The following is a 25,567-nucleotide window of genomic DNA, read 5'->3' on the forward strand; positions in this document are numbered from 1 at the left end:
TAGTCTTGTATCAGGATTGCTTTGAAATGTTTAGTGTTTTTAATTACATGTGTCAGATGCTGTGCATTTCAGAAATAAGCATTCTAGTTTATAATGAGATAAGGTTTTATACTGACAGTCCAGACAGTTTTGGTTTTTTAAAATGCGCATGGGAATTCATCCAGAGGAGAGCTCAAATCCCTTATAGTGTTGTAAATAATGAATTCCATATGAATAAACACTGTCAAAAAGTTGAGGGTAATGTTAACATGAAGAAGGACTGGAATATCACCTGGGAAGAAACAACTGACCTTGATGATACTGCAGTAGGGCAACATGTAGGTATACAATGTCAAGGTCAAATCTAGAATGAATTTCAGTTTTAACATTGCAATTTATGTCTGGAGGCAAATAATGAAGATAAAAAGCAGGCCACATTATTAATTGCACAATGTATAAATTGTCAAAATCAGATTTGGAAATAAATATTACTGTAGATTCAGTTGAAGTATAACCGATAGAGAAAGTGAAGTAGTGATGTCTGAACCGCAATGAGATAAACTACTCTGATCATGTAGGTGCAGGAAAATTTATCTGAAATTAAACAGATACTAAGATGGAAAGTGAGAAGTATATAGATCTATATAAATTAAAGGAAACTTAAAAACCTTGCTTTTTTGTTTTTAAATCTTGGAGCTGGTGGAAGATATGAATAATATCTGTGCATAGACCATGAGAACATAAAAGAAAAAAATCTATAATAACTAGTGCACAAAATACATACAAAGTTGCTATCTGCTAGAAGAAAGGTTCTGGACAGCATTTTTGTTGTTAGACTTTAGTTTTTGGTTGATGTACTTCCCCTCCTTTTGTAAGTAACTTTATAGTCTAAGTGTTTTGACAAAAATCTGTCATGCAGTACATGTAGACAAAAGGCTGCAGACAATACATTTTAGAAATTCAAATAATACAAAAATATTCAGTTGTAATCTTTATGATTTTGTTATAAGAAATTGATCTTTTTTTAATTTCTGTAGATTTCAAACAGGAGTGAAAATGAACAGTTTACACTTTTCTGGGAAGAGTTTTGTCCAGACTATATATTTTGCTTTAATAGCTGACAGCATTAAGTCTCCTTTTACAGCTCATTTTATAGATCATGTTCTCTTTTGCTACAATCAGCACTTAAAACCATTTATATGGAGAGATATTTGCATGCTTATATGCATACATTTACTAACGTACATTATTTGCATGTGACTTTCACAGGCATTGAAACTAAACATACTTTTTTTATATTTACCAAATTCCATTGTTGTAGTTCATGGTCTTTGGTTTCTTACAGTACAATGGTAACTGAAAACCTAAATGAACATGGGATAATCCTTCACCAGGGAATATAGTAATGAATTACAGCAATCTCTTATTTATCTCTTTCTCTACCTGGTCTGACTGCAACATGCTTTCCAGAATTTTCTGGAGAAAGTATGAGTGTTTTGTCTATCAAAAATCTTGTGGAGAAAGGACAAATAAGACAAGATCTTGAAGATCTCTCTTTGCAGACTTCTAAATTACAATGGTTTGGTGAAGATTCCACATAAAGAATGTCTTAAAGATATTTAAATTATTGGCTTGTTCTATGAACCTGCAAAGACAAGAACTAAAACAACCATAGGAACTACGGCTTAGGTAAATTTTCTTAATTTTTTGTTATTTTATCTGCTTAGTTTTGGGATTTTTTTTCATCTATGTATTCTTTCCATTAAGCTACAATTCAATGATATTCCCAGCTGCATCTTAGATTTAATTATATCCTCTCTTTTCTCTCTCCAAGATCACTCTATAACCAATACATCTCTCAGGACATGACTAAACTCCTCACTTAGTCTAGAAGTGAAGTACCCTGAGAAAATACTGAAACTCAGATATGATGGTTGAATTCTGTGAACTTTGCATTCTCACAGAAAATGTGGGAGACTTAATTAAGTCAGTTAATGAATTGATAACAGCTAACTTCAGTCTTTTCCGGAGACATCAAGAAAGTTTAGGTGCAGTTCATGGAAACTTGGTTTGCAATGGTGACTCATTTCCCCAGAAGAGACATTTCTGGAGACACAAAAGTTAAAACGGCTTTAGACAGAGTAGGGAGCCACCTAAATAATTTATGTATATCTAGGGACAAGAACTGTGTCTTGGAAGCAGTCTCACTTAACTAGTATCTTGAACTGATGATAGAGTTTGGATCCACAATGAAAAAAATGCAGATTCTATTTGAGCTCGGAGTTTTTACTTCCAGTATTCTTTTCTTCTCATTCCTCACCTCCACCAATACATTTTTAATTGCCTTTCAAGGGTATCAAAGCTTGGATCTACAAGACTTGGTTTAAAGAGAACAAAACAACATTCGATCAAATGTGTGGGTAAAACTATTAAAAACACCCCCAGACCAACCACAACCAACCAACCAAAAAAACCCAAAGCAAACCACTAATAATGCAATTTCTAATTGTCACACAAATTCCTGGTGATGATACATACACAGTAGACAGTTCATTATATGGAGAAGTTAGCATGTAGGCAATGTTAAACAGTGATGGCACTGATGTCTAGCATATGTTGTATTCCAGGACAACCATGAATATCTGTTTGCCAAGAGGATATTTTTCTACATCCTGAGACTGTCAGCATAAGTCGAATTATTCCCTTGTTTAGGTTGTATGTAAGAAACATTTATCTGAATGAGATAATCATATTCTGACTGATGTCTTGCACATGTATCAATGGTGTCCACAGATTACTTTCTTAAAGTTGCCTCATCTAAACAACCGAATGGCCAACTTAATTTTCTCGTGTTCTCTTTGTAGGACTGCAGTGTCAGAAAAATAAAAGCCATCCCCTTTTCTCCTTTTTTAGCTATCTGGATACTGCCCTATCAACTTGTTAAAAAATTAAAACATCATTATCTGACAATGGGGATAATAAGGTACTCACTTTCCCACCATATAATGCTTACACACATACATACATGCCAACACCCAACACACACATGTATGTGCATGCATATGCAGAAAGGGAAATAAAACCTCCAAGTTTCAGGTCATTGGCTGACCACTAACTAAGGAAAAATAAGGAAATATTTCTCTCTGTTTGGCAGTTCTGCAATTGTCTTCAGAATGTTTATGGATATGAATTATATGAACTTGCTGCTGTCAGGGTTACGACAGTGGACCAGATGCTCTGATCCAGTGTGACAATACCTGAATTCTAATGCTACCCAGCTTGGGGTACTACAATCTGAAGTAGCAGCCTTTCAAGCAACTGCTCTTGAAGTAGAAGGACAGCAATATGGCAAGCAATCTGTTATAAGCCTTTGTAACTAACAGTCAGAGCTATATGATTGTCACTTAATGAATAAAAGAGTGGTTTTCCGTATTTTTTTTAAATGAACATATTTCTTAAAAGCTTGTCAAAGTGAAACAGTTGGCTACTCAAAAGAATTCATACATTTCACAATGCTTTAAAAGTTTTTTCCTCTTTTATAAGTTTTAGTACAGTTTAAGATTGACAGATTTCTAAAATTATTATTTTGTTTATATTGCTTTTGTTATATGTGTGAAATCTCCAACCAAAAATGGCTTTTTGTTCTCTGGAATGGGTAGGATGATAGTTACAGCTAAAGTGCATGCTGCTACTCTTTAGAGTTTATTTGGTTTCAATGATATATTAGTCTGAGAAGAGATAACTAAATCACAGAGGCACTTTTTCTTCATCATACTTTGTCACCCACATTCTGGATTGCTATGAAATAACTGTGATGAAAACAAAGACAGGGGTGGTTACTCAAATATTTTAGAACTGTAATATACTTTATAACTTGCAGATCTGAAAAGTAAGATAATTCATTTTATGTAATCTAACAGAGATGCTGAATGATACTTGATGCACTTGATGTAGTGCAAGGTGGACAAGATACCTGAAATGAATCACTTAATGAAAAATGTTCAGCAGTAATCCTCTGGGAAGTTCCACATTTATTCACCTTCTGTGAACTGTGATTATCCAAATATACATAAGGTAAAGAACTACGAATTGTATAACCAACTTTGCAGGCTATACGTGTACTAGATAGTACTTTCCCACGAAAGTGCTCTCATTAAATTCAGTGAGACAGTAGTTTAGTATTCAAACAAACAATGAAAAAGATTTTATCTGTAAGTTACTTTGAAATGACATCTTCTATTGTCAAAGATGACAGTCTTCTGAATGGTTCAGTGAACACTGTAAGTTAAGAAAGGTTTAAAAATAATCCTGTACATAAATTCTTCAAATAAAAACCAGATTAACCTGTATGTAAAGTACAACCTTTGGCAACTGCACAACCTTTTCATGTATCTGTTGATTAGAGCAGTTATATATTAGACATTTTCACTCAAGTTTTTCAATACATGAGATAAGCAAGAGTTGTTCTTATTTACATTTTTACTTGTGTTATATATAGACAGATAAACACACTTTGTTGTGTTGTACCTACCTGATGAGTTCTTGTGTTTGTTCCATTCCAATGAGATATTTTTGAATTTTATTATTCTCAATATCATATTAAAATGAAAATAAGTAGGAAAACCTTCAAAATAATTACCTAAACAAATTCTATAATATTAATTTATTTTTATATTCCTATCAAAAGTGTTGTAGGAATATATCACAGCTTAGACTCTCCCAGTAATTAAGCACCATGCAGCCACTTGCTCATCCTCCTGCAGAAGGATGGAGGGGAGAATCAGAAGAGTCAAAATGAAAAATCTCATGGATTGAAAGACAGCTTTAATAAGTATAGCAAAAACCATGTGCTCAAGCAAAGCAAAACAAGGAATTTATTCACTGCTTCCCATAGGCAGGCAGGTGTTCGGCCATCTCCAGGACAGCGGGGCTCCATCGTGTTACCACTACTCCGTAACTGCTACTTGGGAAGAAAAACGCCATCACTTCAAATGCCACTACCCTCCTGTCCTGCCTTTTCCAAAAGCCCCTTCCAAGCATATGGTATGGAATACCCCTTTGGTCAGTTTGAGGCAGATATCCTGGCTGTGTCCCCTCACAGCTTCCTGTGCACCAACACCAGCCATCCTCCTGGCTGGGTGATGTGAGAATCAGAAAGTGCCTTGATTCTCTGTCAGCACTGCTCAACAACACCACCATCTCTGTACAACAAAAGCATCTCTACATTATCAACAGTATGTCTAACACAAATCCAAAACTTAACCTCATACTAGCTACTATGAAGAATATTTTAGCTGAAACCAGGACAGAACGCCAGATCACATTAGAAGAATAATGTCGATAACATTCTTATGTTGCACTGTAAAATTTCACTAACTGAATAGAAGACTAGTGTACCATATCTTCAAAATTTCCTAGCTTTTTTTTTTCTTAATTAAAAAAAATATTATTCTGATGTTCTGGTAAAATAGGTTACATTTCTATTCCTGCAGAAGATGCTGAAAGACAAGATTTCTTGAATTTGCTAGCACTCTAATAATTATATCCATTTATTTTCAGTATTGTTTAGCTTCAAAACAGAGAAAAATATTATCATGGTGCTGGAAAAAATGCAGGAAACTAGGCTTTTCTGATTATTGAATTTTTTTTTCCTGTCATATGTAAATATGCAGTAAAGCTTTATTAAAAATGCTTCAGAGGAATTAAATGTATTTTGCTGACCTTCCCTAGGCTGCATAGCTTACTTTGAATGCTTTCAAATTTATGATGTTTTACAGATTTCTCAGCATTTTTATAGACTATTTTGAATTAAAATTCTCTACTTCCAAGCAAGAATTTCTTAACTTGTAGAATGTGATTCCTGCTCATACCTTGGACAGGTACACTTTTGACTAGATAAATACTGGCTGGCTGGGTCCAAAGAGTTGAGTTGTATACAGTTACATTTAGTTGGTGGCTGAACACAGGTGGTGTTCAGGGCTCAGTAAGGGGGCCAGTTCTCTTTAAAACCTTTATTGATTTGGAGGAGGGGATGGAGTGAACCCTCTAAGTTTGCAGACAACACCAAATTGGGTGGGAATGCTGATCTACTGGAGGGTAGGTAGGCTCGGTAGAGGGATCTGAACAGGCTGGATCAATTGTGCAACTGTAGGAATTTCAACAAGGCTCAGTGCCAGTTCATGCACTTGGGTCACAGCAACCCCATACAGTGCTGCTATAGGCCTGGGGAAGAGTAGCTGGAAAGTTGCATGGCATAAAAGGACCTGGGGATGCTGGCCAACCACCACCTGAATATGAGCCAGTAGTGTGCTCAGGTGGCCAAAAAGTTCAACAGCATCCTGGATTTTATCAAGAAGGGCTAGCCAGCAGGAGTAGGAAAGGGATCATCCCCCTGTACTCAGCACTGGTGAGGCTGCACCTCGAGTCCTGTGTTCAGTTTTGGGCCACTAGTGACATAATTTAGTTGTGGACTTGGCAGTGCTAGGTTAATAGTTGGACTTGACTCTTTTCAGCCTAAATGATTCTATGATTCTACTACAGTATATAGTCCATTACTATATGGATACTGTTATTTAAAACAAGCAAGCAGGGCAGCAGGTTAACTTTCCTGAACATGGAACTCTTGGAACTCAGGAGGAAAAAGAAATTGTCTGATGTATGGCCAGGCTTTGCAGGAAGATTGTAGACCTGTGGCTTGCATATGCAGGGAGAAGACGAGAAAGGCCAAAGCTCTACTAAAGTTTAAATTGGCAAGTGCTGTGTCAGACATCAAGTCTTTTTAAGTAAGTAGCAGGAAGAGGCCTAAAGAAAACATTTGACCTATCCTTGTTGAAGATGGTCATCTGCTTAGTAGGGATGAATAAAAAGTGGAGGCATTCAATCCATTTTTTGCTTCAGTCTTGGACAATACAGATAGATCTTGAACTGCCTGGTCATCTGAGTCAGAGCATCACAAGTGTGGGAATACTAATTTTCCTTTTATGGACACTGAAATTGTAAAGGACCAGCTTTATCACCTGAATATTTTCAAAGTCCATGGGGCCTTATAGGTTCATTCCAGAGTGAATGCTGAAGGAACTAGAAGACGTTATTGCAGGACTCCTCTCAGTCATCTACCAAAGTTCTCGGGAACCTGGAGAGGTGTCCTCTGACTGAAAGCTAGCTGATATTCCAGTTGTCAAAAAGGATGAAGAAAGATCCCGGGAACTACAGACCTACCATTCTAACTTTAGTTATATGCCAGGCCATCCTTCTTCTGCATTCAGAAAGAGAACTATATATTTGCAGTCCCTTTTGTTTGCTTTGTTCTTCAACTTGCAGTCTTTGCTACTTAGATGCTTCTGGTGTGCAACAGTGTACATCACTGTTTGCCTCTTTTGTGGTCGTATTTCTCACATATGTTAAGTCTTTAAGCAATGCACATGGCTATTCTATCACAGTGTTAATAAAATACATGCTGTTGCTGGTTGCACCATTTTAGTATATGTATATTGGGATGTAAGGCAAACTAATAGAAATTATATTCTAATTAATACACTTAGGAGTTCTAAATGTTTCAGTTCTCTGCTTTGTCTACACAATTCCTAGGGCATGCAACTTGCCCAATACAATACTGCTGTGGAGGAGCCTTCATGCTGAAGAAAACTGCTGTGCCTTTAAAGTCCCTTTTGGAGAGAAAAATCCTTGTTTCTGGTGTATATGCTTCCTGAGTTTCTTGGTAATGAATGAATTTGTAAGCGGAAATGTTTGCCTTCAAGGCACTGCTGTAGTTTGTAAATGACAAAAAGTCTTAGTGATTCTTAAATGGAGAGTTTTATCTGCAAAAATATTGGGTGCCAACTCAGTTATAAAACTGAATTAAGTGTTTTCAACATTTTACCACCAACATCCAAACTGTGATTCAGTTGATCATCCTCAGACTTTACAATGCCTGAACTAGTCACTTTAGGCTTCTGTTTTAATGGACAGTAATAAGCATTTCATCTTACTCTAAAGAATATGTACAAAATAGGGCAGGTACCATGTTCCTCAGAGGTGTCTATTTCTTAATCTTTACAAAAGAAACAATCCAGAATGCTTAACTGAAAAGTAGGTTTTCCCATTGCAGACAACTTTGATTAGATCTGCCTTAGTGAACATGGCAGACATTAAGCAATGTCAATCCTATCTATTCTAACTCTATGAATGAACAATAACCTGTCTGTAAGGGAGTTCTACTGCTAAATTAGCCTTTAAAGTGTCTTCTTTTGTCAGGGGTCTACTTTATTTCCAGGGCAGATATATGAACAGAAGGGAGGAAGATTAAAACATGTTTCCAGCAAGAGATTCTTAAAAGTCTAACCTATGATATAATTGAGGGATTTTTTTTAATGCATCCGTGCTATGAATTTAAACAAAGTTAGTGAGTTATCACTGGTCTCAGGACAAGTGGAACTGACTTTAAGGCATACTGATATATGTGTTGCATAGCACTCGGATCTTCTCTGAACCCTGTGCTCTCTTGTGAACCCTGCTTTTGTGTGTTCACCATGTCTGAAATAATAGAGATGTCTTTGTCTCCATCCAAGAGAGTGGTATTCTTATAATGGGAAATTACAGTTTAAGAATGGTGTGGGGACACACAAATTCTTTCTGGGTACCTTTGGAAATATTTTTGGAGGCCTGGATAGGGTGGTATTGAGAGTGTATTTGATGCAGCCTTGTCCATGCTACTTTTTGGAGAAGGTTTTGGACATAACTTTTTTCTAAGTAATGTCTAGATAGCAACAGAGACAGGGAATAAGTTTGCAATGATGTAATGTAGGTGGTAGGAATCCAGTGGAATTTCCCTGTCTCTCTTTTATTTAGTTATGCATTCAGGATGTGGTAGTTTAGCCCCAAACACTGACTGAGCATCACACACTGCTTTCACTGCCAGGGGAGAAAGAGACAGAACTTCTGTGGGTTGGGATAAGAACAGTTTACTGACAAAAGCAAGGTGAAAGTAGAACAATAACAGCCAATTACACTCACACCCAGTGATAACACAGAGTACCTTACCCACCCAACACCCCAATTACAGTCAGACTGCCCTAGATGAACCAGTGGTGCCCCTGCCCAACCAGCCCCTTTTATGGGGAAGTGGTGTTCACACAGAAGTCTATTAGTTTCAAGCCTTGCTTCCCATTTAATATTTCCATGCACAATGACGAAGTTTAATCACACCTATTTTTGACATTTAACTGAGGTATCTAAATGACAAATACTGTTACTGATGGCTCCAGATGTTTGTTGTAAGACATTCAGAGAGTGATTCAGGTCATCTTCAATGCCTATTATTCCCTACTGATTCCTAAGAGAACCTATAGAATCTATTCTTTTAACTCAGCTCCTTTAACTCAGTTTAAGTAGGATAAATTTTGACAATGCTCAGGGAAAACCTGGCTTATTATTGCACCTACTCTTCTGGTTTGGGCATTCTGTATCACTCTCATGTTACTCAGTCTCATTCAATTGGTTTAACCATCTCCAAATTTTAACTGAAATAGCATACAAAGATGTTAGCTCTGGGTGACACGTAACCTATAATTCAACAGAACGTGTATCATCTGCATCTTGTTGTAGGACATTATGCAAACTGAACACAAAAGCTCTCTTCCATTCTGAGCACAAAGATGGATGGCAAAGCACTTCTGTATTATTGGGAGAGAAAATGTCTTGCAAGGGATGACAGCCTGAAGGCCAATGTAGATCTCCACAGGAATATGTGAGAACACAAAATACTGTGGAGAATTCCCTAGTCTGTATCTAATTCTGACTCTGCAAAATTCTACCTTTTTAAAATATTTACTTAAGAGTTTTAAGAAAATAAATAGCAGTGGGTTTTAAAAGTTTATTGTTACAGTTTTTCATCTCTCAGCACACTGAAAAAGAAATGTGCTAACTTAAAAAAGAACTTTAAGTGATCCCTACAGCTTCTCCAGATACCCCCCAAAGGTAAATAAAAGCAGATGCAGCACTTTTATTTCAGTTACTTGATTTTATTTTCACTCTTTGTAAAACAGATACCATCCTTTTGAAGTAAGCTTAGTCTCTTGTGGCTCCTTCAGTACTTGCTACTGGTGACAGATCAAGTGCTTTCCATGCTCCCACCTGCAAAAGAATAAAATTTAATAGTAGGTGAATGTGAGATATAGTCAGCATATTATAGATATCATTTGAGTCTAAAATAAGTTAGCATGTATGTTCTCTAAAACATTCAACCTTTCAAGCCCTCTCTATTCAAGAGAGCCCTGTCTCATTGCCATTTCCAAGCAGCTGGAAGAGAAGAAGGTCATGAGGAGTAGTCAGTATGGATTCACCAAGGGGAGATCGTGCTCAACCAATCTCATAGCCTTCTATGATATCATCACCAGCTGGGTAGATGGAGGGAGAGCAGTGAATATCATCTACCTTGACTTCAGCAAGGCTTTTGATACTGTCTCCCATGACATTCTGATAACAAAGCTGAGGGAACAAGGGATAGATGAGTGGACAGTGAGGTGGGTTGGGAACTGGCTGTCGGACCGAGCCCAGAGGGTGGTGATCAGTGGAGCAGAATCTGGCTGGAGACCTGTGACTAGCGGTGTTCCCCAGGGCTCTGTGTTGGGTCCAGTTCTGTTTAATATCTTCATCAACGACCTTGATAAGGGAACAGCATCCACCCTCAGCAAGTACACCGATGATACAAAGCTGGGAGGAGTGGCTGACACGCAGGAACACTGCGCTGCCATCCAGCGAGACCTGGACAGGCTGGAGAGCTGGGCAGGGAGAAACCAGATGGGATTCAACAAAAGCAACTGTAGAGTCTTGCACCTGGGAAGGAATAACAGCTTATATCCATACATGCTGGGGGATGACCTGCTGGAGAAGAGCTCTGTGGAGAAGGACCTGGGGGTTTTGGTTGATGACAGGTTGGCCATGAGCCAGCAGTGTGCCCTGGTGGCCAAGAGAGCCAATGGGATCCTGGGGTGCATCCGGAGGAGTATGGCCAGCAGGTCAAAGGAGGTGATCCTCCCCCTCTACTCTGCCCTGGTCAGGCCCCACCTGGAGTATTGTGTCCAGTTCTGGGCTCCCTGGTATAAAAAAGACAGGGATCTGCCGGAAAGAGTCCAGAGGAGGGCTACAAAGATGATTAAGGGCCTGGAGCATCTCCCCTATGAGGAAAGGCTGAGTGAGCTGGGACTGTTCAGCCTAGAGAAAAGACTAAGGGGGGACCTTATTAGTGTTTATAAATATCTGAAGTATGGGATGCAAAGGGAAATGGCCAGCCCCTTTTCAGTGCTCTGTGGAGACAGGACAAGGGGCCGTCTGGACACCTATCTGTGCATTGTGAGCTAGGGAGCTGCTTTGGCAGGTGGCTTGGACCTGATGATCTCTCGAGGTCCCTTCCAACCCCTATGATTTTATGATTCTATGATGTGTGCCAAAGTAGCTGCATTAGTGGTCAGGTATTTTTTTATCTTTAATTGACACTGTCCAATGATTGTGGAACAATTACACAGTAAAAATTTTTTAAAAGTAAAAACTTGGTCTTTCCCTTGACTTGCAGCCTATGCCTTTGGTCATTTCCAAAGGGATCATGGATTCCTATGGGTTTAGGTTTTGTTTCGTCGAGTCTTTTTTGTTTGGTTGGTTGGGTTTTTTGTATTTTTTGTTTATTTGTTTAAACTGCAACATAAACTTTTTATGCTTGGTTCATTGTATTTCCAACAAAGTAGTCTCCTTGTGCAGCAAGCCTGAACTAAATTCACTTAAATACAGCAACTCTGTTTTAGCAGAATATTAGAGTGTAAGCAGTGAAGTAGCTAATTAAATTTCCATTTATTCATTCTATGTTCAGCTTTAAATGAAGGTTTATACTTTGAAATATTATATTAGAAATTAAGTTAGACATTTGATTATACTAACTTATGAATAGTGCTAAACCTAACCCTAAAATTTCACTGGAGTTTGTGGTGGTGGTGGTGGGAAATAAAACCAGAAAAATCTGTCACTCTAGGTATCAGCAATGGAGGAGAGGAGAGGAGAGGAGAGGAGAGGAGAGGAGAGGAGAGGAGAGGAGAGGAGAGGAGAGGAGAGGAGAGGAGAGGAGAGGAGAGGAGAGGAGAGGAGAGGAGAGGAGAGGAGAGGAGAGGAGAGGAGAGGAGAGGAGAGGAGAGGAGAGGAGAGGAGAGGAGAGGAGAGGAGAGGAGAGGAGAGGAGAGGAGAGGAGAGGAGAGGAGAGGAGAGGAGAGGAGAGGAGAGGAGAGGAGAGGAGAGGAGAGGAGAGGAGAGGAGAGGAGAGGAGAGGAGAGGAGAGGAGAGGAGAGGAGAGGAGAGGAGAGGAGAGAAGAGAAGAGAAGAGAAGAGAAGAGAAGAGAAGAGAAGAGAAGAGAAGAGAAGAGAAGAGAAGAGAAGAGAAGAGAAGAGAAGAGAAGAGAAGAGAAGAGAAGGCAGTTACAGACATTTTCTAAAAAGGAAAATCATTTCATCAAATAGTCAGTTTCATACATTATTTCGGAGATATTCTTAAACGTCCAACCTCAAATGACTTCAATTTAATAATTTTTCAGTCAGTTCCTTGAAGGCAATTTGCCAGTAAAAATAATGTTATTATTGTTGATAGAAATGACAGTAAGTAATGTTAGTAGAATTTCCATCATATAACACAATTTATAATTCACATCCTAGTGCTTAGCTAGTCAGTCCCCAATTACAAAATATTTATTTACAGCATGGAAACATTATGTTAAATAGATCAAGAATTAGGAAACTGCATGAAATAATGCCTTTTGAAGAAAGTTATATATTTAACAAAATCACCAAGTATTGGTTCATCAAAGGGACTGTGTTAACACACATAGTTCATGGATGAAATACCTGACTTACATAGGTGTGTAGAATTTATATAGGTGTATTACAGAACTAGGGTCCTGCAACAAACACATCATCATTGTCTAATGTAAGCACTGAATTTTTGGGAAAAACTGAGAAAAAGAGAAAGGCATATCATATAGGTAGATCTCCCATGTGACTGCTTTGACTGAATGATATGGATCAAAAGAAATGTTTCAAACAAAAATCAGAGTATAAATACTTCTATGCCGGTTATGTAAGTCAACTGACAACAGAACAGAAATAAATATTTCTTGACTTTTGTAACAAATTTATAAATAATAATTGTGTTCACGGCTATTACTAAAATTGGCAAAATTTTGGTTAGTTACAAAACTATATAACCTTTTGTTGTGGTTGTTTTTGGCTAAATGAGTTATGCAAAGCACCAGAAAAGCACTTCTGAAATATCTGAAATTAAATACAGTCCTTTGTATGAGTACATGTACTTGTTCTACTTGAACATCCAAATGTTAACCGAGGTTTGAACCTGTCCAGTAGATTTTGTCTGATTCATGTCTATGTATGAATGAGAGTATGAAGATTTTATTTCTATCTTTTGGTTAGCTGCATACAGTCAAAATAATACAGAAATTCCTAATTTAATAGATTAATTATAAAACCAGATACAAGCAAAGCTACTGTTGGCAATACCTGTGAACTATCGAACGATTTTAAAAGCTAAGTACTTGGAATAGATCAAAGGGCATTTTATTCTGAATGACAGCAAAAATTTAGCTGAGAAATCAAGTTATCATCCTAAAGAACTGTAATACTTTTATCATAACTACTTTTAAAAATAACTCTAACAAGTATCCTTTATTTAATGGCTCTGCACTATTCATCTTTCCTGCAGTGAATGATGACCCTTGCAACTGTAGTAATTAAACTTTTCACTTGCAATAAGGGCCTCTGACGGTCTCAAAAGGAGAATTACAAATTAGAAGTCTGACAGCCCAGCCCTCTGAAAAAAGAGTCTATTTTCCCTTGGCTTTTTAACTCCAATTCAATCTTGGCAGATAATGTCAGGTGTGAAAAAAAAAGTTTCACGGAATTGATCATGGATTTTAGGCTAGTAATATATCTGAATGTGCATTTTCTATTACTCCAATCACAGTGATATAATATAACATTATATGCAACAAGTTCATTAGCTCTCCATCTAGTGGGAGAAGAAGCAACTGAATATTCATTATAGACTAGGCAGTGACAATAGTGCAATAAAAATGAAGTAGAAGGACATGAATAAGACCAGTGGGTGGAACATAGCCTAATGGGACACTCTTTTAGCTTTCACTATGTTGTACCACACTGAACTGTTCTCTAGGAACCTGCATTTAAACCATGGCCAGTTCACTTACATGCCAAGGAGATAGCTTGCAAAACAACTTAAAAGACTAGCATTTAACAGAACTAATGGAGATATCTTAACCTTTTATTCAAGGTGTAGTACAGATGAGACAGCAACTGTACCCATTCACCATTAAGACACCTCCTGAGAGGTTCTGAACTAACCATTATATATCCATTCAAGACTCAGCTTAAGATTTATTTTGAATGCCAGAAACAGAACCTCCGTGCTGGGATAGAAAACAGAGTTTGAGACATGGCTTGTCTCAAAGAGATCCTCCACAAAGCCTTACTCAGTTCCTCATAATCCTATCCTACCTCACCATTTTACTCACCATTTGCTAGTTATTGTTATCTTAATTTCTTAAAACAATGTGCATTAAAAGAAACCATTAAATTCAACTTTGCTTAAAGCCTCCTATATTAAGTCTACCCTCAACTGCCTTATTAGGCTAAGTAACAGTAATACGCAATTAAATAATAATTAGATAATGACTTTTGCTGAGGTGAAATTATAATTAATGAAGTTTAAATTAAAGTATTGACCTTGAGGGATAATAAACCACACTAATTGAAACGAGAAGTTAATATATTATACTACAGATTTCCAAAACACTGGAGGCTTTAAGGAGTTATGACTTTATTCCTATCCTCAATGACATGGGCCCGGTTCACTATTTTTTGCTTGAAGGGGTGGACAGATGTATTCTCATAGATTCAGATGTAGCAGTTAAATAAAAAATAAATTATTGCTGAAGGTGAATTAATTTAATCCATTTCCTTGTTTGTATTGAAATGGACTGGAAATTTTCATACTGTTTTGAAACTAAAGTATTAAATCCTACAGGTAAAAGACAGAACCAAATAATATAAAGTAGCTTCAAAAGATGTTCTTTCTATATTTGAGACAGAACAATGCTAATTTGTATAATTTTATCATGGTGATTTTCATGCTCTTACCAAGGTCAGCACATTTTGACTATCATAACCCTTATCAAAATCTCCAATTAATTAAAAGTCTAGGAATTCTAAAATGTATCATAACCTAAAATTAATTGCATTTATGTTCATATGAGTTTCTCCCTCCTGTGTTCATAAGTTTGAAAACAAGTGTGGCCAGCAGGTCAAGGAAGGTGATTCTGCCCCTCTATCCTCATGAGATGCCACCTCGAGGACTGCATCCAGATCTAGGGTCCCCAGCATAAGGAAGGCATGGACCTGCTTGAGCACGTCCAGAGAAAAGCCACAAAGATGATCAGGGGCTGGAGCACCTCTACTCTGAAGACAGATTGAGAGAGTTTGGTTTATTCAAGCTGGAGAAGAGAAGGCTCCGGGAAGACCTTATAGTGGCCAATTCCTAAAGAGGGCTTATAAGAAATCAAGAGGGACTGTTTACAAGGGCATGTAGTCATAGGATGAAGGACAATAGCTTTAAGGTTAGGCATAATGAAGAAATTCTTTACTGTGAGGGTGGTGAGGCAGTGGCACGGGTTGCCCAGAGAAGGTGTGAATGCCCTCTTTATGGAAGTGTTCAAGGCCACATTGGATGGGGCATTTGCCAACTAGTAGAGGGTGTTTCCTGCCTATGGTAGGGTGATTGGAACTTGAGACCTCTTCCAACTGAAACCATTCTGTGATTCTGTAATTCTATATTTTTATGATTAAAGATCCTTTTCAAGGTGTTAATACTGTTCTACAGCAGTATTTTAATTTATTTTTGGCAGGTGGCTGTCTAGTAATGAGTTTTAGGTGTTTTTTTCTGAAATATTATTCACCTTCTATGCATTTTGCCTGAGGTTAATGTAAGTGATAGTTTCAGTGACTGATTGGTGCTATGAAATTCTGTGTGAGCAAACATCAGTATGAGGAATTTTTATTTTTCCTCTTAGCTATATTTTTAAAATTGCATCCTGAAGTGACACTACAAAGTCTGTCACTTAAATACCTAGCACAGAAAAACAGTCATATGGATGTATGGAATATGAATCCATACAGTGCTTGTAATACGACTATATTTTTATTTCTTATTAAAGAATGTTTCTGATGCATGCATTGGGGATATTACCCCACAGCTCACCTTGAAAAGTAGTTTGCTCTGCAATTAGTCCCACTGATTTAAAATAAAGTCAATTATCAGTATTAGTTTTGAAGAACAGAACAGAGTTCAGTTTCCTTGTTGCTGTAGAGAAACATACATCCACAGGATATAGTAGAACTGCACTGATGTATATCAGCAGAAGACCTGGCACATAAATCATGCAAAAATTCTGTTCCAGTATGTTGGGAAATCAGTAGGGCTGTTTGGAAAGTAAAGATCCTCTGGAAATTCTGGAAATGTTCCTATAAAGCTTAAGCATAATAATTATTATTGATGGTATATTGCTTCCTTTTTCCAACAGTGAATAAGGATGGCAGAATAATGTGTAAGAATAGATGTTTTGGGATTAACTTTCTTATGCATAAAACACCTTCCCTCAATTCTGATGAAGGCTTTTTGCCAATGCTTTACTAACAGTAAGTGCTGATGGATGGAGACAAAAATAGCCTTCTGCAAGATATACTGAGAGGCCAGTCTGTCAGAATAAATCTCATTTGTTTGTGTCCCAGCCTCACACTTAACATTTTTAAGCCTTTATATTCTTGGCAGTATGGGTCCTGGGTTCTGAACACATATCTTCTTTCCACTTCCATTTATAAAGCAGCCAGAAAGCCATCTTGGTAGAACAGTCACCTTCACTTTGACTTATAAAAAGGAAATTGTTTAGACTGCAAGGATAGTTAGTTGGAATGTGTCTTGAAGCAATATTTCAGCCCTGCATCCTGTGCTTAAGTGCTTCCATCTTTCAAATAAAGCACCTATTCCTATACAGATAAAGAGCAAGAGATCATCCTCCTCTTTATGTTGTTGTCTTACTTCTGTTTTAATTCCAACCTTCTCAGAAAGACGGGACAGAAACTTGTTAGTGAGGATAGGGCACTCTTTTTCAGTCTCTGTCAAAATATGAGATGTAAATGTTGATTCAGAAGGGGCTGTGGAGCTTAGCAAATATGTTTCTAGAGAAAGAATGAGATAGAACCAATTTTATCTAGAAAAAAATATGTATACTTAAGGTACAGCAATGTTGAAATCACTTTAAATTCAGATTTGAAGGTAAACTAACCCTTGCTTTTACTTTATGGATAAATTTCTGGTCAGCACCTGAATGCTGAAATAATTGTTACTGAATAATTAAAGTAGCCATATAATGATTTTAGTTCCTTTTATTTAGAAAAATTGGTCACACAAGTTATCCATACATTTCAAGGTGTGAATTCAAGATTTTCTTTCTACTGTACCTTTTGACTAAATTATATGAATACACTTATTTTAGCACTGTTCTAAACATCAGCTTAATTAAATCTTATAAACATATGTACATGTATGCATATATATGATGGTTTTAAGGAAAATAATACGTTGCTTTTCCTTGGACTGCTGTGACAAACTGCATTTGAAGCAGAGGAATTTTAGTGTGAATACTCTGGGGCATATTTGCTTTTAGCTCAGCTCTGCAGAGAGTTGTGTGAAGTGCTGATCCTCTACAACTTTCACTGTCTTCACTGTCTTTCACTGAGAGCCATGAGGAACCTGCTAGGATTCACTCCTATGCTCAAGGATATTCAGAGGACTATGTAAACTCAAAATGAATGACTGCATCATTAACATAAGCTGTAAAGCAAGACATTCAGGTAATCACATAACAAAAAAAACCCCAACAAACCAACACTCAAACAACCCTCTATCAACTGTTACACCAGCAAAGCAAGAGAGAATTTTTAGTATCACCTGGTTTTCATGGACTAAAGCTCCTCATAATTGCAAACTCTGTATTAATCTATATTAATATATTCACACTGGATTACTGTGATTAGTGTTTATATATATATAATACAGATATGGAAACACATCCCATGTGCAAAAATAGACAGTGAGATGAAAAGTGTAGAAGATGCAGTTCTGCACAAATGACTCTGATCACTTAATGACTCATAATGGCTCACTGCGAATCCGAGGCGTGAAGTAATGAAGTACAGCTTGTTGACAGCCACCCACATGTGACAGGCTGTACACTAATCCAATGATACAGCAACGATACCGTGTTACAAGATTTTAAAATCTTTTGACTGAGTCAAAGTGAAGTTTGGACATACTACAGAAAATCCACCGTGCAGGTGCCTCTTCCTTTATGAGATAAATCTCAGTTAACAGCTCAAAATGAACATGCAGCTTCTTTTCTGAACGCTTGTGGTTTGGTGCCTACTGGGCAATTGCCAGTGTCAGAAAGTTTGCACTTTAGTTTCTGCAGCTCCATACACATCTCCATCTCCAGTTTCAGGCAAAACCCTTAGGGCAAATTTCCATACAGTGAATGACCTGAAAGCACTGAGTGAAGGGAAACTGTCCTGTAAAAGGATGATCCCATAGCTTCTGCATGTTCTCTGGTTTGCCAGTAAACAAGATGCCTATTTTACAGTCATATCTAATGTTGGGTCAGCGATAAACCAAGGAGAATGTGCTCTCATGACAAACAATGAGATGACAAGGTTTTCCTTTCCTATCTCAGAAACAGCAAGCAGGTATTTCTGCTACAAAGAATACCATCCTTTAAACTTGCAATTTTAGGGAACTCTTTTTGAATATTCTTGTAAATACAATGCCAGCAGTAACTTTGGTGGGAGCAATTAGAATTCAAGTATCCTTATATATGAAGTTGTTTATTCATAAAATTCAACTCAGTATTTAGGATTTTTAAGTAACTCCCCCCACCATAATTTCCTCAGTATTTACTTGGCACTCATAGATAATTCTGAGTATTCAAAAATGTAGACAGAAATGGAAGGGAAAGGAAAATCAACAACAATGGAATATGTTTTGAAAAGCATTCTTTCTTGACCTTCCATTAAATCCCAATATTCTTCCAATTGTTCTCATCCCAGACCGTTAACTTTGTGTTCAGATCAAGGACATATTTAATCTCATACCTCTTTTTGGATCTGAACATTTCCACCCATCCATCCAGTTGTTCTAAAAAAAATTGAATAAATTAAGACTCAAAAGGCAAAAGACTTTAGTTTTGTTTTCATTTATGCTTGATAAAAATAGATAATTTTAATTAGAGGTAACCATAAAAACATGTGTTGTGAAGGTTTTTGGAACTGGGGTTTAGTTGTGAACTGCACCTAACATTTTTCAGAAAGAACTTGCCTGATAGAAAAATGAGAACTGTAAACTGCATAGAATAATTATACTTAAATGACATCCACATAAGTATTAGGATATAATAAAATCTGGTGATTCTATAAGAAATTTATTATTTTCACATACAATGGGAAAGGTTAGCATTTAGAATAGAGGTATACCACTACTCAGAGTGAGGAATGCTATTTGTTAGCAGAATGTTCTGCCCTTTTGTCCTGTACCTGACTGCATTATAATGCAGAAGGTATAAGGCTGAAATGTTTTAGATTATTAAAATCTCCTTTCCACTGAAGAAAAATATGATTGATGTCCAGTGAATTGGACTGTGAAGAAGTGCATCATGATAGTTAGAGATTAAAAATCACCTGTGTGGACTCTGTTCAAGTGTTCCCATAATCATTTAAAGATGAAGTATGAAGTAGAATGAAGCACAAGGCAGTTCTAATTGACATGGATTTTAATAGGAATTTTGTTCTAGCAGGAGGATGAAATTTCATCCATAACCAACAGTACAATTAGATAAGCGCAAAATGGTGTCAGAACAAACTGTAATTAGGGTTCAAAATTATGTATTTTATTCCTGTAGTAAGAAACTCAAAGGACCTGTGGCTTTTAGTTCGTTTTGTTTTTTAAATAAGAAAACTCATGGCATTCGACAGCATTGGATTAACAATTCTAACTCTGTGTTTCTCCTGCATGCATGTTGTTACTGAATTGTGACTTGGAAGAGACTGCAGGCAATATTTTATGAAGTGAACGGAAGGGACAGCACACATTCGTGTTCATTTGCACATGCACCCAGATTAGCATATCTACTCACTAAAAAACTTAATTTAATTGCAGACCAATGCTCACAGCGTAGTTACTTCTCTATTTTTCACAAAGAATTTTAGTTTATAGATTGATCGTACTTGTTTATTTAATAGAATGGCATTAAATTAATACAAATATGCAAAACACATTGAAATTCTTTCATAAAAGGTACTAGGTTATTTGCAGAAGGCAGTGACATGCTGTGTCTTTTCTCCAATGATACAATATCATCATGCATTATTCTTTTGGAACAGGCATGACCATGACTGCACAAATGATTTTCTTCTTTTAGAACTACTTAAAAATATACACACCTGGATGCATCTGCTTTGCTCAGGACTATGGACAAATGGATTTACAGTCCTGCCTGACACAATCTGCCTCTTCCACTGGAAAAAGCACAAATGTTTTCGAAAACACTTTCACAGCACAAGAAGGTAATGATTGCCATATTGATGTATTTGCTGCATAATAAATGCCCTGCAACTCTGGGATGACTTTGCTGGTTTTGAACCTCTTGTAATGTCTCTCTCCCACCTGGAAAACAATCCCCACAGTATTCTATCTTAATATTGGTTTCTTTTTCTTCATTTTGATGGCAGTAAGACATGCACTAACTGAAAACTTCAGAAAAACTTGTATATATACAGATGTATGAGGGAGATAAAATGTTCATAAAATCATAGAATGCTTTGGGTTGGAAGGGGCCTCAAAGATCATGTAGTTCCAACCCCCTTCCATGGGCAGGGACACCCTCACTATACCAGGTTGTCCAAAGCCCCATCCAACCTGTCTTAAATGTCTTCAGGAATGGGGCTTTCACAACCTCTCTGGGAAACCTGTGCCAGTGCCTCACTACTCTCATAGTAAATAATTTCTTCCTAATGTCTAACCTAAACCTGTCCTCTTTCAGCTTGAAGCCATTCCCTCTTGTCCTACCACTAGACTACCTGGTAAACAGTCCTTCTCCCACTTTCTTGTAGGAAAGTGGTTGATATTGGAAAGTGGATCCATGTTGATGGATCATTACTTTTATCATCTATCAATTGCCCATGCAAATACAGACTTCATAGGCACTGAAGTCATTTAAACTCTCTTGGCCAACTGATTCTCACAGGTAACTAAATTTTGCTGCCAAGTTTCAGATTTCTAGCAGTTAACACATAGCTCACATGCTGCAATACTTAAAAAGTAGGATGCAAACTTTATGTTAAACTGATATAGTCTACAGCTTTATATGTAGTTGTAGTAGGATGAACTTGGCTGAAGTCCAGGTGCTTACCATAGCTCCTCTATCATCTCCCTCCTCAGTTGGACACAGGGGAAAATATTACTAAAGGGTCCTTTTTTTGAGATAAGGACAGGGAGAGATCACTCACCAGCTACTGCCATAGGCAAAACAGACTTGACAGGGGAAAATTAGTTTACTTTATTAGCAATCAAATCAGAGTAGAATAATGAGAAATAAAGACTAAATCTTAAAACTTCTTCCCTACTCCTCCCTTCTTTCCGGGCTCAAATTCTTTTTTGATTTCTTTAAATTTTCCCCCTCCTAGAAGTTCAGGGGGACAGGGAATGGGGGTTGCAGTCAGTTCATCACATGTTGTCTCTGCCACTCCTTCCTCCTTAGGTGGAGGACTCCTTACACTCTTCCCCTGCTGCGGTGCAGAATCTCTCCTACAGGAGACAGTCTTCCACCATCTTCTCCAACATGAGTCCTTCCCATGGGTTGCAGTTATTCACAATCTGCTCCAGCACGGGTCCCTTCCATGGGGTGCAGGCCTTCAAGTAAGGTTACTTCAGCATGGGCTCCTCTGCCCACAGGGCCACATGTCCTGCTAGGACCCTTATTCAGTCCAGGGTTCCAAAGGGGTCACAGCCTCCTTCAGGTGGGTATCTACCTGCTCCCATGTGAAGTCTTCCAGTGGCTGCAGGTGGATATCTGTTCCACCATGGCACTCCATGGGCTGCAGGGGAACAGTCTGCCTAAGCATACTTTTCTCCACAGGCTTCAGGGGAATATTTGCTCTGGTGCCTAGAGAAACACTTTTTAGTCTTTTTTCATTAAACTTGATGTCTGCAGAGTTGTTTCTCTCATATATTCTCACATTTCTCTCTGGCTGAAATTGTTCCTAGTGGGTGTTCCCTCCCTTCATCTTAAGTATTTTATCCCAGAGGCACTACCACCATTGTTGATGGACTCATCCTTGGCCAGCAGTGGGTCTATCTTGCAACCAGCTGGTATTGGGTCTGCTTCTAGCAACTTCTTATAGAAGCCCTGTAACCCTCTCTCACTACCAAAACATTTTCATAGAAACACAAATCATTCTGAAAAAGAATTCTGATTTCTCAGCTCTTAAAGTGACCATTTAAATAGAAAGCTATTTGCCCTGTAAAATGTGGGTAGAATTCTGGACTGCTTATGCAAAAGTGTTTTCGTTATTATTTCTGACTTGTGCAAATAGGAGCTGCCTGTTCCCGTCGCACAGAGCAGCCAGGCAGCAAAACATGCCTTGTATCATCTGTAAGAAGCAGCTAATTACCTATATCAGCACCACAGCTGTAGCTTCTTGCTAAGGACGAGAAATGATGTACCTCCCTTTACACAGGAGTTTGTTCAGTACTATTTCATGCATAATTACATTCCTCTATGATTACCAAAATGCCTGGGAAAAAAAAAAAAAAAACAACAAACCCACAAAACCCCACAAAACCCCACAACCAAAAAAACCCACAGAAAACAATTATTTTCTTAAAATTATCTGAATTAGTACTAAACATTGCTGTCTGTGTAGTAGAAACAAAAATTTTGCCAAAATTTTTGCAGAGCACATGGTTGGTAGTGACCCATGCAATTATTAGTCACTTCCAGAAATTAACAATTACTTCTAATTAATTCTGCAATTTTTTAGGAAATACATTATAAATAAGCACATCTTTTGTGTATGTATTTAAGAGCATCCTCCTTTGCCAAAACTGCCTCAGATTTTTTTTTCCTTTTCCATACTTTTGAGTGCCTGATTGAGATTCATGCAGAATCACAGATTGGTATGTATTGGAAGGGACCTTGGGAGATCATTTAGTCCCACCTTCCACTAGCTTTATTCTTCTTATTTCATACTAGCCATTAAAATAAAGATTAAGGTCAGAAAGACTGTTACCATGGAGTCCTTCACCTTTCATAAAATTATATCCCTGAATATATATTCTAATTAAAATTTTCAATTTATTATGAAAAGAGTGTAATTTTTTTAGATGTTCCAAATCATATTTTGATGCTTTCCTGCTCTTCACTCATATGGTCACTGAGGGCTACCTGAATCATATGTACACTAGTAGGACCTGATGCATCATTAACAGGCAGTTCCTAAGCATCATGCCTGGCCTGTGACATGCAGTAGTGAAGAATCATTTTCATTGACATTGCTAACACTATATGTAAAGTTATGGTAAAACCATATTAAATGATAAAATGTTATATAAACCTACAACAGGCTAGGCAATTAAGCAAAGATAAATGGTGATTGCAGGCTATCCTTTCTTGGAAGAGAGACCAAAAGACTTTTTGCCTTATTGGTTTTTTTCAAAGATAAATAAGATTAATACTGAAAGTCTAGCATAGATCAGTGGATGAACCTATTTTATTTCTGTCTGGTTTCTTTTCCAAATAGTAAGCGCGATAAGAAAGAGATATTTCATTTCTAAAACATTTCAGTTATGCTGAAGACATTTAATCTGAATATTGGCAGCAAAAGAATATCAAATTTATGTAGAAATGGGACATATTATTTTATTAAGTGGTCACTGTGAAGAATATATTAGGTACCCCGCATCTTTTCTTATAAACAGTATTCTGCTTTGTATTTTATTTGGTATGTGGCAGCTGTTAAATGGAGGATAGGGAACTCTTTGGTTAATTCTGAAGTAAATACTTGGATTTGATCTACTGGTCAGTTCCCTCACTACTAATGATGAATACGCCCATCCACTGACCAGTTCTCTATTGTCTCCAATGGGGATTCAAACAGGCTCAGCAAGACACCTTGACTGTAGACAACTAAATGTGTACTTGGAGATGACTTACATTTCTGAATTACCCATGAAAAAAATCTCAACAGACAGCTGGCTCAGCTGGTTCAAAAGTGGTGATATTTTCTTTGATTTACCTTTATGCAGGTAAAGCTGATTTCTTAATCTCTATATAGGTGAATAATCCTTAAATTTCAGTAATTATTGCTCTTGAAGATGATGGATAACACAAAATGAAGATTATTTGCATGCATAAAAGTTTCAACATCAGCGAATCTGAACTGTGGTAGAAATAAATGAATTCTGAATAGTCCCCTTTATGTATCTTAGTTTGCCTCCAGAAATTCCATTGATTTTCTTCGTGGACTACAATAGACTCTGACTTAAGTTTATTCTGACATTTTCCCATGTAAAACCAAAAAGGTCACAACACTGGAAAGTGGTAAAAGCAGGTTGAGGACACACAAGAAAAAAAGACAGGTTTTCCTATTGTAATGCTCAGATTACTTATGTACGATATTTATGGAAAGCCAGATCAATACCTTGTTGGAATAGAATGTTTTCAGATTAATGATGATAACTCTAAGCAACAGATGAAACTATTATATCGTGCAGTACAGACATTGCAACAACTATAAACAGCTCTTTCTATACTTTAAAAAAAGAATTAGGTTGATTATGGCACATGTTTTTATATAGTGGCAACAACTTTCAATGTCATCATGATGATGTCTCAGAAGAGATACAATCACCTTCCTCCATTCTTCTTTATACTAGGCTACTAATAAAACTAAATGCATAATTTGTTCATATATTTTCATTGTTCATTGAATGTTATATTATTCTTATAATTTTATTGTTATATATTAGCAGTTAATAATTTTTTAAAACTAAAGGAAAAACTCTTTGATATGAAAATCTGTATCTGATGTGAACCGTTGTCTTAGTGTTTGTGCATGATTTCTTTTTGTATGTTTACCTTTCTAGGAAATCTTTGAAATTGCTTTGTGGAACAAACATAATGAATATGAATTTCATTACAAGTAGTATTCCTGGTTGAATACCAATTTTGCTTCTCCTCTCCAAAATCCATGAAGTTCCATTAAAGTGGGAAGACATGCTGGTTTCATAGATGACACTATTAGGTTAGTATTGCCCCATTACTTAGTTAAATTTGCAATGTTTTCACTTTTTTACTGTTAGGCTACATTATTTTCAGTTCGAGTATTTTGTCACTGGGTAAGTTTCTTCTTCACTTTCTCA

This window comes from Gallinula chloropus, assembly GCF_964237585.1.
Source record: "Gallinula chloropus genome assembly, chromosome: 1".
Lineage (NCBI taxonomy): Eukaryota > Metazoa > Chordata > Aves > Gruiformes > Rallidae > Gallinula > Gallinula chloropus.